Source organism: Pseudophryne corroboree, chromosome 6 (genome assembly GCF_028390025.1).
Source record: "Pseudophryne corroboree isolate aPseCor3 chromosome 6, aPseCor3.hap2, whole genome shotgun sequence".
In the NCBI taxonomy this organism is placed as follows: Eukaryota; Metazoa; Chordata; class Amphibia; order Anura; family Myobatrachidae; genus Pseudophryne; species Pseudophryne corroboree.
This window is the reverse complement of record NC_086449.1, coordinates 836,093,528-836,105,828: the sequence shown is the minus strand read 5'-3', so window position 1 is coordinate 836,105,828 and position 12,301 is coordinate 836,093,528. Positions and strand designations below refer to the sequence as shown.

General features: G+C 46.9%; 1 non-coding gene across 1 annotated transcript; it reads right to left on the bottom strand.

The window, feature by feature from the left end:
• Positions 1-992: 992 nt before the first annotated feature.
• On the bottom strand, positions 993-1,126 carry LOC134938845 (U8 small nucleolar RNA). Its single transcript, XR_010181297.1, has one exon. It is a non-coding gene; the product is annotated as a U8 small nucleolar RNA (small nucleolar RNA).
• Positions 1,127-12,301: the final 11,175 nt, after the last annotated feature.

Here is a 12,301-nt window from a genome sequence, read left to right as displayed (position 1 = left end):
GCTCCACCGCATACTTCACACCTAAGAGGGAATTCTTTGACTATCCCAGGTGAGACAAACGAAAGGAGAAAAGGTGGGTTAAATAAACACAGCCCTATGTAAGGTCTGCACTATAATGTGTAGTGACCGACACGATTCAACTAAACTTTCTGGAGCAGCGGAGACCTGAACCAGTAGCGCTGTGCTGTGGGACAGGAGTCTTAGCCCTAGGCTATAGGAACTCTCCTTAAAGTTTTGTTTGGATTCAAACTCCTGTTCAGATACCCGCTACAAGCGTACTGAGCCACAGCGCTATTTGTCTGATGCCTTACACACATTCCCCAAATTACAAATAGCATTAGTAACTAGTGACACCCAGGAATAATAAAGGGAAGGCAACACCCCGCCCTGTGTGTAGTGTACCGCTAATTAAGGTGCACCAGATGGCAAGGTGGGGTATCTTGTTATTAGAAAACATTGCGGAAGTGTCTGTTTTATCCCCTATATATGGTATTGTATGGATATATCTATATACATACCCACACACACTTAAATATATATATATATATATATATATATATATATATATATACAAACATATCTATATATATATCTATATATATCTCACACCACAGTGAACCCAACCGGGTAGATAATTACTGTGCACCTAATAGGGTAGATAAATACTGTGTATTTGTAGGGTAAAGAAATACTGCACAGTAGATTTTTAATTATCAATGAGCTGAGTCCCAGCTCCTGTAGTAGAGCAGGTTTCCTGATCTAAATGTCTGAAATGCCGGGTAGAGGACTCCCCTGCAGGAGGAATGTAGCCAAAGCAAGATGTAACAATATTTCTGCAGCACACTGCACAGAAAAGCTAAAACCCCAGAGACAGGTGTGTTGCCTAGAGACCATGAGAGCTGGGAGCTGCCGCCGGGGGGAATAAGCTTCACCCCCCTTCACCCCTCATATGGGGACTGTGGTGTTTTTAGTGATCATCAGTGAGCGATGGTATCAGAATGACACACACCCCGGTTGTCGGTCAGGGTGGTGCAGGGGAACTGTATAATCACATACTCAGCCTCCCCCATTCATCATGTCTGTTTCCCCATAAGGAGGAACAGGTAAGGATCAACCTCACTGATGATCTCGTCATGCAGCGGCCGGGGAGCGGAGAAAGCCCGCCGAACAGAGCGGGAGTTAGCTCCGCCCTCCTAGTTCTTGGTGGCCGCTGCTGTCTCAGTGCATCCCCCGGCCGCCTGTATGCTTCGGCCGGGGAGCGGTGTGCGGCCGGGGAGCGGAGAGCCTGAGCCCGCCGAAAAGAGCGGGAGTTAGCACCGCCCCCTCGTTCTTGATGGCCGCTGCTGTGCTTTCTCCCTGCATCCCCCGGCCGCCTGTATGCTGCGGCCGGGGAGAGGTTTCACTTATCAAATTAAAAACCACATTATCCCCCGGCTGCCTGTAAGTGTGTATGCTGCAGCCGGGGAGTGAAGAGCGTTGAGCCCGCTTACAGAGCGGGCTGAAGCTCCGCCCCCCACATAATGGCGCCAATTTCAAATCAGTAAGTGCGCCTTTTATGCACTCCAGCCTGGCTATGACTGGAGAGTATAGGAGAGCCTTGTATTAAAACACTGAAAAATGTAAAAACCTACATCAGTCTGGGGAGATTGTACTCACCGCTTCCTTCTTTTGACCCAGCGGCCCCAACACGCGCCGCACGCAGCGGTGTCCGGCCGGAATCTTCTGTGGTGGAGCGGCCCCGACACGCGCCGCACACAGCGGTGTCTGACCACGTATACTCACCGCTGCCATGCTGCCGGAATCTTCTGCTGGATGGAGTGGCTCCGACACGCGCCGCACGCAGCGGTGTCCGGCCAACTCAGGAGAGCTCAGTGTCTCCCTCAGCCGGGGCCCATCCCGAGCCGCACGCAGCTGCGATGGGACCCCGCCGGCAGCTCCCGCGGTGCAGACTGGCAGTGGCAGAGCTGCCAGTCTGTGCGTGTGTGAAAGAAAAATAAAATAATAAAGAAAAAGGTAAAAATTCTTCAGCTAAACCCAAGTGAACCAGCTCACCTCGGGCACTAAACTAAGACTGGCTTGGAGGGGAGATAGTAGGGGAGGAGCTAGCCACAGTGTGAGAATTTTAAAGTGCCAGCTCCCAATTACTGCCTACTATTTCCCCATTGTAACTACGCTCCAGTGGCCCCTAGTGGATGAAGGAGAAATATTATATACACTGACCCCCGTAATATTCAGCATTCTACTATTACACTCAAACACCTGCAATATAGAGTATTATAATCTTATATACACCTGTAATACAGAGCATTACACTATTATATACACTGACACCTGTAATATAGAGTATTATAATATTATACACAGTGACACCTGTAATATAGAGCATTATACTATTATATACGCTGACCCCTGTAATGTAGAGCATTATACTATTATATACGCTGACACCTGTAATATAGAGTATTATACTATTATATACGCTGACACCTGTAATACAGAGCATTACACTATTATATACACTGACACCTGTAATGTAGAGTATTATATTATACACACTGACACCTGTAATATAGAGTATTATATTATACACACTGACACCTGTAATACAGAGCATTACACTATTATATACACTGACACCTGTAATATAGAGTACTATATTATACACACTGACACCTGTAATATAGAGCATTATACTATTATATACGCGGACCCCTGTAATGTAGAGTATTATACACAGCAATATACACCTGTAATACAGAGCATTATACTATTATATACATTGACACCTGTAATATAGAGTATTATACTATTATATACACTGACACCTGTAATACAGAGTATTATACTATTATATACACTGACACCTGTAATATAGAGCATTATACTATTATATACGCTGACCCCTGTAATGTAGAGTATTATACACAGCAATATACACCTGTAATACAGAGCATTATACTATTATATACATTGACACCTGTAATATAGAGCATTATACTATTATATACACTGACACCTGTAATATAGAGTATTATACTGTTATATACACTGACACCTGTAATATAGAGTATTATACTATTATATACACTGACACCTGTAATACAGAGCATTACACTATTATATACACTGACACCTGTAATATAGAGTATTATACTGTTATATACACTGACACCTGTAATATAGAGTATTATACTGTTATATACACTGACACCTGTAATATAGAGTATTATACTATTATATACACTGACACCTGTAATATAGAGTATTATACTATTATATACACTGACACCTGTAATATAGAGTATTATACTATTATATACACTGACACCTGTAATATAGAGTATTATACTATTATATACACTGACACCTGTAATATAGAGTATTATACTATTATATACACTGACACCTGTAATATAGAGTATTATACTATTATATACACTGACACCTGTAATATAGAGTATTATACTATTATATACACTGACAACTGTAATATAGAGTATTTTACACACTGACCGACACCTGTAATAGTATTATATTATTATACACACTAATAAACACCTATAATACAGCATATAATATTTTTATACACAATAAGGCATCTATAATATAGAATATTGGACATTAGATTATTCAGTCGGGATCCCGACAGTGGAAATACCGACGCCAGAATCCGGAAGGTTTGGCAGGCTGCGGACAGGTAAGCCACAGGGGGAGGTTAGGTTTAGGCTGCAGGGAGGGGGGGTTAGGTTTTGGGCACCACCGGGGAGGGTTAGGCTGCAGATAGGGGGGAGTTAGGTTTGGGCTGCGGAAAGGGAGGGTTAGGGGGGCAGTGGGAGAAGGTAAGTTTTCTCCTTGACCTCTCTGCTGCTTTAGACATTATGGGCCTAATTCAGACCTGATCGCAGCAGCAAATTAGTTAGCAAATGGGCAAGACCATGTGCGCTGCAGGGGGAGTCAGATGTAACATGTGCAGAGAGAGTTAGATTTGGGCGGGGTGTGTTCAAACTGAAATCTAAATTACAGTGTAAAAATAAAGCAGCCAGTATTTACCTTGCACAGAAACAATATAGCCCACCCAAACCTAACTCTCTTTGCACATGTTACATTTGCCCCACCTGCACTGCACGTTATATATGCTTCCCCCCCTGCAGTGCACACGGGCCCTCATTCCGAGTTGTTCGCTCGCTAGCCGCTTTTAGCAGCATTGCACACGCTAAGCCGCCGCCCTCTGGGATTGTATCTTAGCTTAGCAGAATTGCGAACGAAGTATTCGCAATATTGCGAAAAGATTTTTCTGTGCAGTTTCTGAGTAGCTCGAGACTTACTCTTCCAGTGCGATCAGTTCAGTCAGTTTCGTTCCTGGTTTGACGTCACAAACACACCCAGCGTTCGCCCAGACACTCCCCCGTTTCTCCAGCCACTCCCGCGTTTTTCCCAGAAACGGCAGCGTTTTTTCACACACACCCATAAAACGGCCAGTTTCCGCCCAGAAACACCCACTTCCTGTCAATCACACTCCGATCACCAGAACGAAGAAAAAACCTCGTAATGCCGTGAGTAAAATACCAAACTTCTTAGCAAATTTACTTGACGCAGTCGCAGTGCGAACATTGAGCATGCGCAATTAGCGGAAAATCGCTGCGATGCGAAGAAAATTACAGAGCGAACAACTCGGAATGAGGGCCATGGTTTTGTCTATTTGCTAACAAATTTGCTGCTACGATCAGGTCTGAATTAGGCCCTGTGGACCATCCTATCCTTCACTCTCCTGGTCTGCATGACACTGCCCTCTCCTGGCTGTCCTCCTACCTCTCTGACCGCTCCTTCTCTGTCTCCTCATGACTCCACCTCCCCCTCTCTACCACTAACAGTAGGTGTCCCCCAAGGTTCTGTTCTTGGTCTTCTCCTTTTCTCTTTCTATACATCCTCTCTAGAAGAACCCATTAGCTCTTTTGACCTCCAATATCATCTCTATGCTGATGACACTCAGATCTACCTTTCCTCTCCTGCTCTCTACCCCAATCTCCTCACTCGTATCTCCAGCTGTCTCTCTGCTATCTCCTCCTGGATGTCTCAGCGCTTTCTTAAACTCAACATGTCTAAGACCGAGCTGATCATCTTCCCTCTCTCCTACAATCTCATTATCTATAGATGGCACTACTGTCTCCTCTACGTCTCAAGTGCGCTGTGTTGGAGTAATCCTTGACTCCTCCCTCTCCTTCACGCCACACATTCAGCACCTCTCACAAACCTGTCATTACCATCTCACATATATGCATACTTGCCTACCTGACCCTCTCCATGAGGGAGAAAATGCTCTGTTCCTGGACTTTCCTGGTAATGTATGATTGCCATCACCTGTGGTGAGCTAGGTAATTGATAAGAAAGGTGTTTCACCACAGGTGATGGCAATCATACATTACCAGGAAAGTCCAGGAACAGAGCATTTTCTCCCTCATGGAGAGGGTCAGGTAGGCAAGTATGCATATATATCCGGGATCAGACCAGTTCTCACCCAGGATGCCAGAGACCCTCATCCACTCACTGGTCATCTCCCAACTGGACTACTATCTCTGGAATTCTCTACCTCTCCCCCTCATACTCTCCACCTCTACAAAACTTCAAACGGGCTCTCAAGACACACTTCTTCACCAAACCCAGCCAAATCTCATCCTAACCCGCTGTTCCACGCTCACTGTCCCCATCTGTGTCACCCCTGTCTTTCTGCCCCTTCCTTTTAGAATGTAAGCTCTCACAAGCAGGGCCCTCTTCCCTTATGTATTTTTCCTTCTCTTACTTAGACCATCTTAGACTGCATTACCAATACCTACGTGTCGTCTGCTGACGCAGCTATGTTTATATACCCCGTACTTGTCCTATATTGTCTTCAATTGTAAGTCACTGTTTTCCTGTTTTGCTAATTTATGTACTGTGTAATTTGGCGCTGCTGATCCCTTGTGTCGCCATATAAATACTGGATAATAATGGCAAGTCCTGTTTTGCAAACCGCAAAATGGGCGGAGCTGTCCATGGGCATTTACATTCTGCCCAAGCTCAGAGCTGCCGATCTTTGCATCTCATCCTATAGCGGGTACATCAGTGTAAGAAATAGCTTCTCGTTCACCAAAAAGTCCTAATCATACAGCCCCAAGTGCCCTCATTCTCCTCAGGAGATACGGTACTGGCTGCACGGTCAGGTAATGGATATATAATACAGCCCCAAGTGCCCTCATTCTCCTCAGGAGATACGGTACTGGCTGCATGGTCATGTAATGGATATATAATACAGCCTCAAGTGCCCTCATTCTCCTCAGGAGATACGGTACTGGCTGCACGGTCAGGTAATGGATATATAATACAGCCCCAAGTGCCCTCATTCTCCTCAGGAGATACGGTACTGGCTGCACGGTCAGGTAATGGATATATAATACAGCCCCAAGTGCCCTCATTCTCCTCAGGAGATACGGTACTGGCTGCACAGTCAAGTAATGGATATATAATACAGCCCCAAGTGCCCTCATTCTCCTCAGGAGATACGGTACTGGCTGCACGGTCAGGTAATGGATATATAATACAGCCCCAAGTGCCCTCATTCTCCTCAGGAGATACGGTACTGGCTGCACGGTCATGTAATGGATATATAATACAGCCCCAAGTGCCCTCATTCTCCTCAGGAGATACGGTACTGGCTGCACGGTCAGGTAATGGATATATAATACAGGCTCAAGTGCCCTCATTCTCCTCAGGAGATACGGTACTGGCTGCACAGTCAGGTAATGGATATATAATACAGACTCAAGTGCCCTCATTCTCCTCAGGAGATACGGTACTGGCTGCACGGTCAGGTATTGGATATATAATACAGCCTCAAGTGCCCTCATTCTCCTCAGGAGATACGGTACTGGCTGCACGGTCAGGTAATGGATATATAATACAGCCCCAAGTGCCCTCATTCTCCTCAGGAGATACGGTACTGGCTGCACGGTCATGTAATGGATATATAATACAGCCCCAAGTGCCCTCATTCTCCTCAGGAGATACGGTACTGGCTGCACGGTCAGGTAATGGATATATAATACAGCCCCAAGTGCCCTCATTCTCCTCAGGAGATACGGTACTGGCTGCACGGTCATGTAATGGATATATAATACAGCCCCAAGTGCCCTCATTCTCCTCAGGAGATACGGTACTGGCTGCACGGTCAGGTATTGGATATATAATACAGCCTCAAGTGCCCTCATTCTCCTCAGGAGATACGGTACTGGCTGCACGGTCAGGTAATGGATATATAATACAGCCCCAAATGCCCTCATTCTCCTCAGGAGATACGGTACTGGCTGCACGGTCATGTAATGGATATATAATACAGCCCCAAGTGCCCTCATTCTCCTCAGGAGATACGGTACTGGCTGCACGGTCAGGTAATGGATATATAATACAGCCCCAAGTGCCCTCATTCTCCTCAGCAGATATGGTACTGGCTGCAGGGTCATGTAATGGATATATAATACAGCCCCAAGTGCCCTTATTCTCCTCAGGAGATACGGTACTGGCTGCACGGTCATGTAATGGATATATAATACAGCCCCAAGTGCCCTCATTCTCCTCAGGAGATACGGTACTGGCTGCACGGTCAGGTAATGGATATATAATACAGCCCCAAGTGCCCTCATTCTCCTCAGGAGATACGGTACTGGCTGCACGGTCATGTAATGGATATATAATACAGCCCCAAGTGCCCTCATTCTCCTCAGGAGATACGGTACTGGCTGCACGGTCAGGTAATGGATATATAATACAGCCCCAAGTGCCCTCATTCTCCTCAGGAGATACGGTACTGGCTGCATGGTCAGGTAATGGATATATAATACAGCCCCAAGTGCCCTCATTCTCCTCAGGAGATACGGTACTGGCTGCACGGTCAGGTAATGGATATATAATACAGCCCCAAGTGCCCTCATTCTCCTCAGGAGATACGGTACTGGCTGCACGGTCAGGTAATGGATATATAATACAGCCCCAAGTGCCCTCATTCTCCTCAGGAGATACGGTACTGGCTGCACGGTCATGTAATGGACATATAATACAGCCCCAAGTGCCCTCATTCTCCTCAGGAGATACGGTACTGGCTGCACGGTCATGTAATGGATATATAATACAGTCCCAAGTGCCCTCATTCTCCTCAGGAGATACGGTACTGGCTGCACGGTCAGGTAATGGATATATAATACAGGCTCAAGTGCCCTCATTCTCCTCAGGAGATACGGTACTGGCTGCACGGTCATGTAATGGATATATAATACAGCCCCAAGTGCCCTCACTCTCCTCAGGAGATACGGTACTGGCTGCACGGTCAGGTAATGGATATATAATACAGCCCCAAGTGCCCTCATTCTCCTCAGGAGATACGGTACTGGCTGCACGGTCAGGTAATGGATATATAATACAGCCCCAAGTGCCCTCATTCTCCTCAGGAGATACGGTACTGGCTGCACGGTCATGTAATGGATATATAATACAGCCCCAAGTGCCCTCATTCTCCTCAGGAGATACGGTACTGGCTGCACGGTCAGGTAATGGATATATAATACAGCCCCAAGTGCCCTCATTCTCCTCAGGAGATACGGTACTGGCTGCACGGTCAGGTAATGGATATATAATACAGCCCCAAGTGCCCTCATTCTCCTCAGGAGATACGGTACTGGCTGCACGGTCAGGTAATGGATATATAATACAGCCCCAAGTGCCCTCATTCTCCTCAGGAGATACGGTACTGGCTGCACGGTCAGGTAATGGATATATAATACAGCCCCAAGTGCCCTCATTCTCCTCAGGAGATACGGTACTGGCTGCACGGTCATGTAATGGATATATAATACAGCCCCAAGTGCCCTCATTCTCCTCAGGAGATACGGTACTGGCTGCACGGTCAAGTAATGGATATATAATACAGCCCCAAGTGCCCTCATTCTCCTCAGGAGATACGGTACTGGCTGCACGGTCAGGTAATGGATATATAATACAGCCCCAAGTGCCCTCATTCTCCTCAGGAGATACGGTACTGGCTGCACGGTCATGTAATGGATATATAATACAGCCCCAAGTGCCCTCATTCTCCTCAGGAGATACGGTACTGGCTGCACGGTTAGGTAATGGATATATAATACAGCTCCAAGTGCCCTCATTCTCCTCAGGAGATACGGTACTGGCTGCACGGTCAGGTAATGGATATATAATACAGCCCCAAGTGCCCTCATTCTCCTCAGGAGATACGGTACTGGCTGCACGGTCAGGTAATGGATATATAATACAGCCCCAAGTGCCCTCATTCTCCTCAGGAGATACGGTACTGGCTGCACGGTCAGGTAATGGATATATAATACAGCCCCAAGTGCCCTCATTCTCCTCAGGAGATACGGTACTGGCTGCACGGTCATGTAATGGACATATAATACAGCCCCAAGTGCCCTCATTCTCCTCAGGAGATACGGTACTGGCTGCACGGTCATGTAATGGATATATAATACAGCCCCAAGTGCCCTCATTCTCCTCAGGAGATACGGTACTGGCTGCACGGTCAGGTAATGGATATATAATACAGGCTCAAGTGCCCTCATTCTCCTCAGGAGATACGGTACTGGCTGCACGGTCATGTAATGGATATATAATACAGCCCCAAGTGCCCTCATTCTCCTCAGGAGATACGGTACTGGCTGCACGGTCAGGTATTGGATATATAATACAGCCTCAAGTGCCCTCATTCTCCTCAGGAGATACGGTACTGGCTGCACGGTCAGGTAATGGATATATAATACAGCCCCAAGTGCCCTCATTCTCCTCAGGAGATACGGTACTGGCTGCACGGTCATGTAATGGATATATAATACAGCCCCAAGTGCCCTCATTCTCCTCAGGAGATACGGTACTGGCTGCACGGTCAGGTAATGGATATATAATACAGCCCCAAGTGCCCTCATTCTCTTTAGGAGATACGGTACTGGCTGCACGGTCATGTAATGGATATATAATACAGCCCCAAGTGCCCTCATTCTCCTCAGGAGATACGGTACTGGCTGCAGGGTCATGTAATGGATATATAATACAGCCCCAAGTGCCCTCATTCTCCTCAGGAGATACGGTACTGGCTGCACGGTCATGTAATGGATATATAATACAGCCCCAAGTGCCCTCATTCTCCTCAGGAGATACGGTACTGGCTGCAGGGTCATGTAATGGATATATAATACAGCCCCAAGTGCCCTCATTCTCCTCAGGAGATACGGTACTGGCTGCACGGTCATGTAATGGATATATAATACAGCCCCAAGTGCCCTCATTCTCCTCAGGAGATACGGTACTGGCTGCAGGGTCATGTAATGGATATATAATACAGCCCCAAGTGCCCTTATTCTCCTCAGAAGATACGGTACTGGCTGCACGGTCATGTAATGGATATATAATACAGCCCCAAGTGCCCTCATTCTCCTCAGGAGATACGGTACTGGCTGCACGGTCAGGTAATGGATATATAATACAGCCCCAAGTGCCCTCATTCTCCTCAGGAGATACGGTACTGGCTGCACGGTCAGGTAATGGATATATAATACAGCCCCAAGTGCCCTCATTCTCCTCAGGAGATACGGTACTGGCTGCACGGTCAGGTAATGGATATATAATACAGCCCCAAGTGCCCTCATTCTCCTCAGGAGATACGGTACTGGCTGCACGGTCAGGTAATGGATATATAATACAGCCCCAAGTGCCCTCATTCTCCTCAGGAGATACGGTACTGGCTGCACGGTCAGGTAATGGATATATAATACAGCCCCAAGTGCCCTCATTCTCCTCAGGAGATACGGTATTGGCTGCACGGTCAGGTAATGGATATATAATACAGCCCCAAGTGCCCTCATTCTCCTCAGGAGATACGGTACTGGCTGCACGGTCATGTAATGGATATATAATACAGCCCCAAGTGCCCTCATTCTCCTCAGGAGATACAGTACTGGCTGCAGGGTCATGTAATGGATATATAATACAGCCCCAAGTGCCCTCATTCTCCTCAGGAGATACGGTACTGGCTGCACGGTCATGTAATGGATATATAATACAGCCCCAAGTGCCCTCATTCTCCTCAGGAGATACGGTACTGGCTGCACGGTCATGTAATGGATATATAATACAGCCTCAAGTGCCCTCATTCTCCTCAGGAGATACGGTACTGGCTGCAGGGTCATGTAATGGATATATAATACAGCCCCAAGTGCCCTCATTCTCCTCAGGAGATACGGTACTGGCTGCACGGTCATGTAATGGATATATAATACAGCCCCAAGTGCCCTCATTCTCCTCAGGAGATACGGTACTGGCTGCACGGTCATGTAATGGATATATAATACAGCCCCAAGTGCCCTCATTCTCCTCAGGAGATACGGTACTGGCTGCACGGTCATGTAATGGATATATAATACAGCCCCAAGTGCCCTCATTCTCCTCAGGAGATACGGTACTGGCTGCACGGTCATGTAATGGATATATAATACAGCCCCAAGTGCCCTCATTCTCCTCAGGAGATACGGTACTGGCTGCACGGTCAGGTAATGGATATATAATACAGCCCCAAGTGCCCTCATTCTCCTCAGGAGATACGGTACTGGCTGCACGGTCATGTAATGGATATATAATACAGCCCCAAGTGCCCTCATTCTCCTCAGGAGATACGGTACTGGCTGCACGGTCATGTAATGGATATATAATACAGCCCCAAGTGCCCTCATTCTCCTCAGGAGATACGGTACTGGCTGCACGGTCATGTAATGGATATATAATACAGCCCCAAGTGCCCTCATTCTCCTCAGGAGATACGGTACTGGCTGCACGGTCATGTAATGGATATATAATACAGCCCCAAGTGCCCTCATTCTCCTCAGGAGATACGGTACTGGCTGCACGGTCAGGTAATGGATATATGCCGGCCACACATCTGCTCCGTTACTGTCAGTTACCTTGTGTAAGAACAGCCCCACACATAAACTTAGCAAATGAGTCAGTAAAATCAGGGAAAGGATCCAGGGGGGTCATTCATACCTGATTGCTCGCTAGCTGTTTTTTCCAGTCCTGCGCTCGCATAGTCGCCGCCTATAGGGGAGTGTATTTTAGCTGTGCAAGTGTGCGATCGCATGTGCAGCCGAGCGGTACAAAAAAACTCTGGGGGTCATTCCGAGTTGATCGCTCACTAGCTGTTTTTAGTAGCTGTGCGAACGCATAGTCGCCGCCCACAGGGAAGTGTATGTTAGCTGTG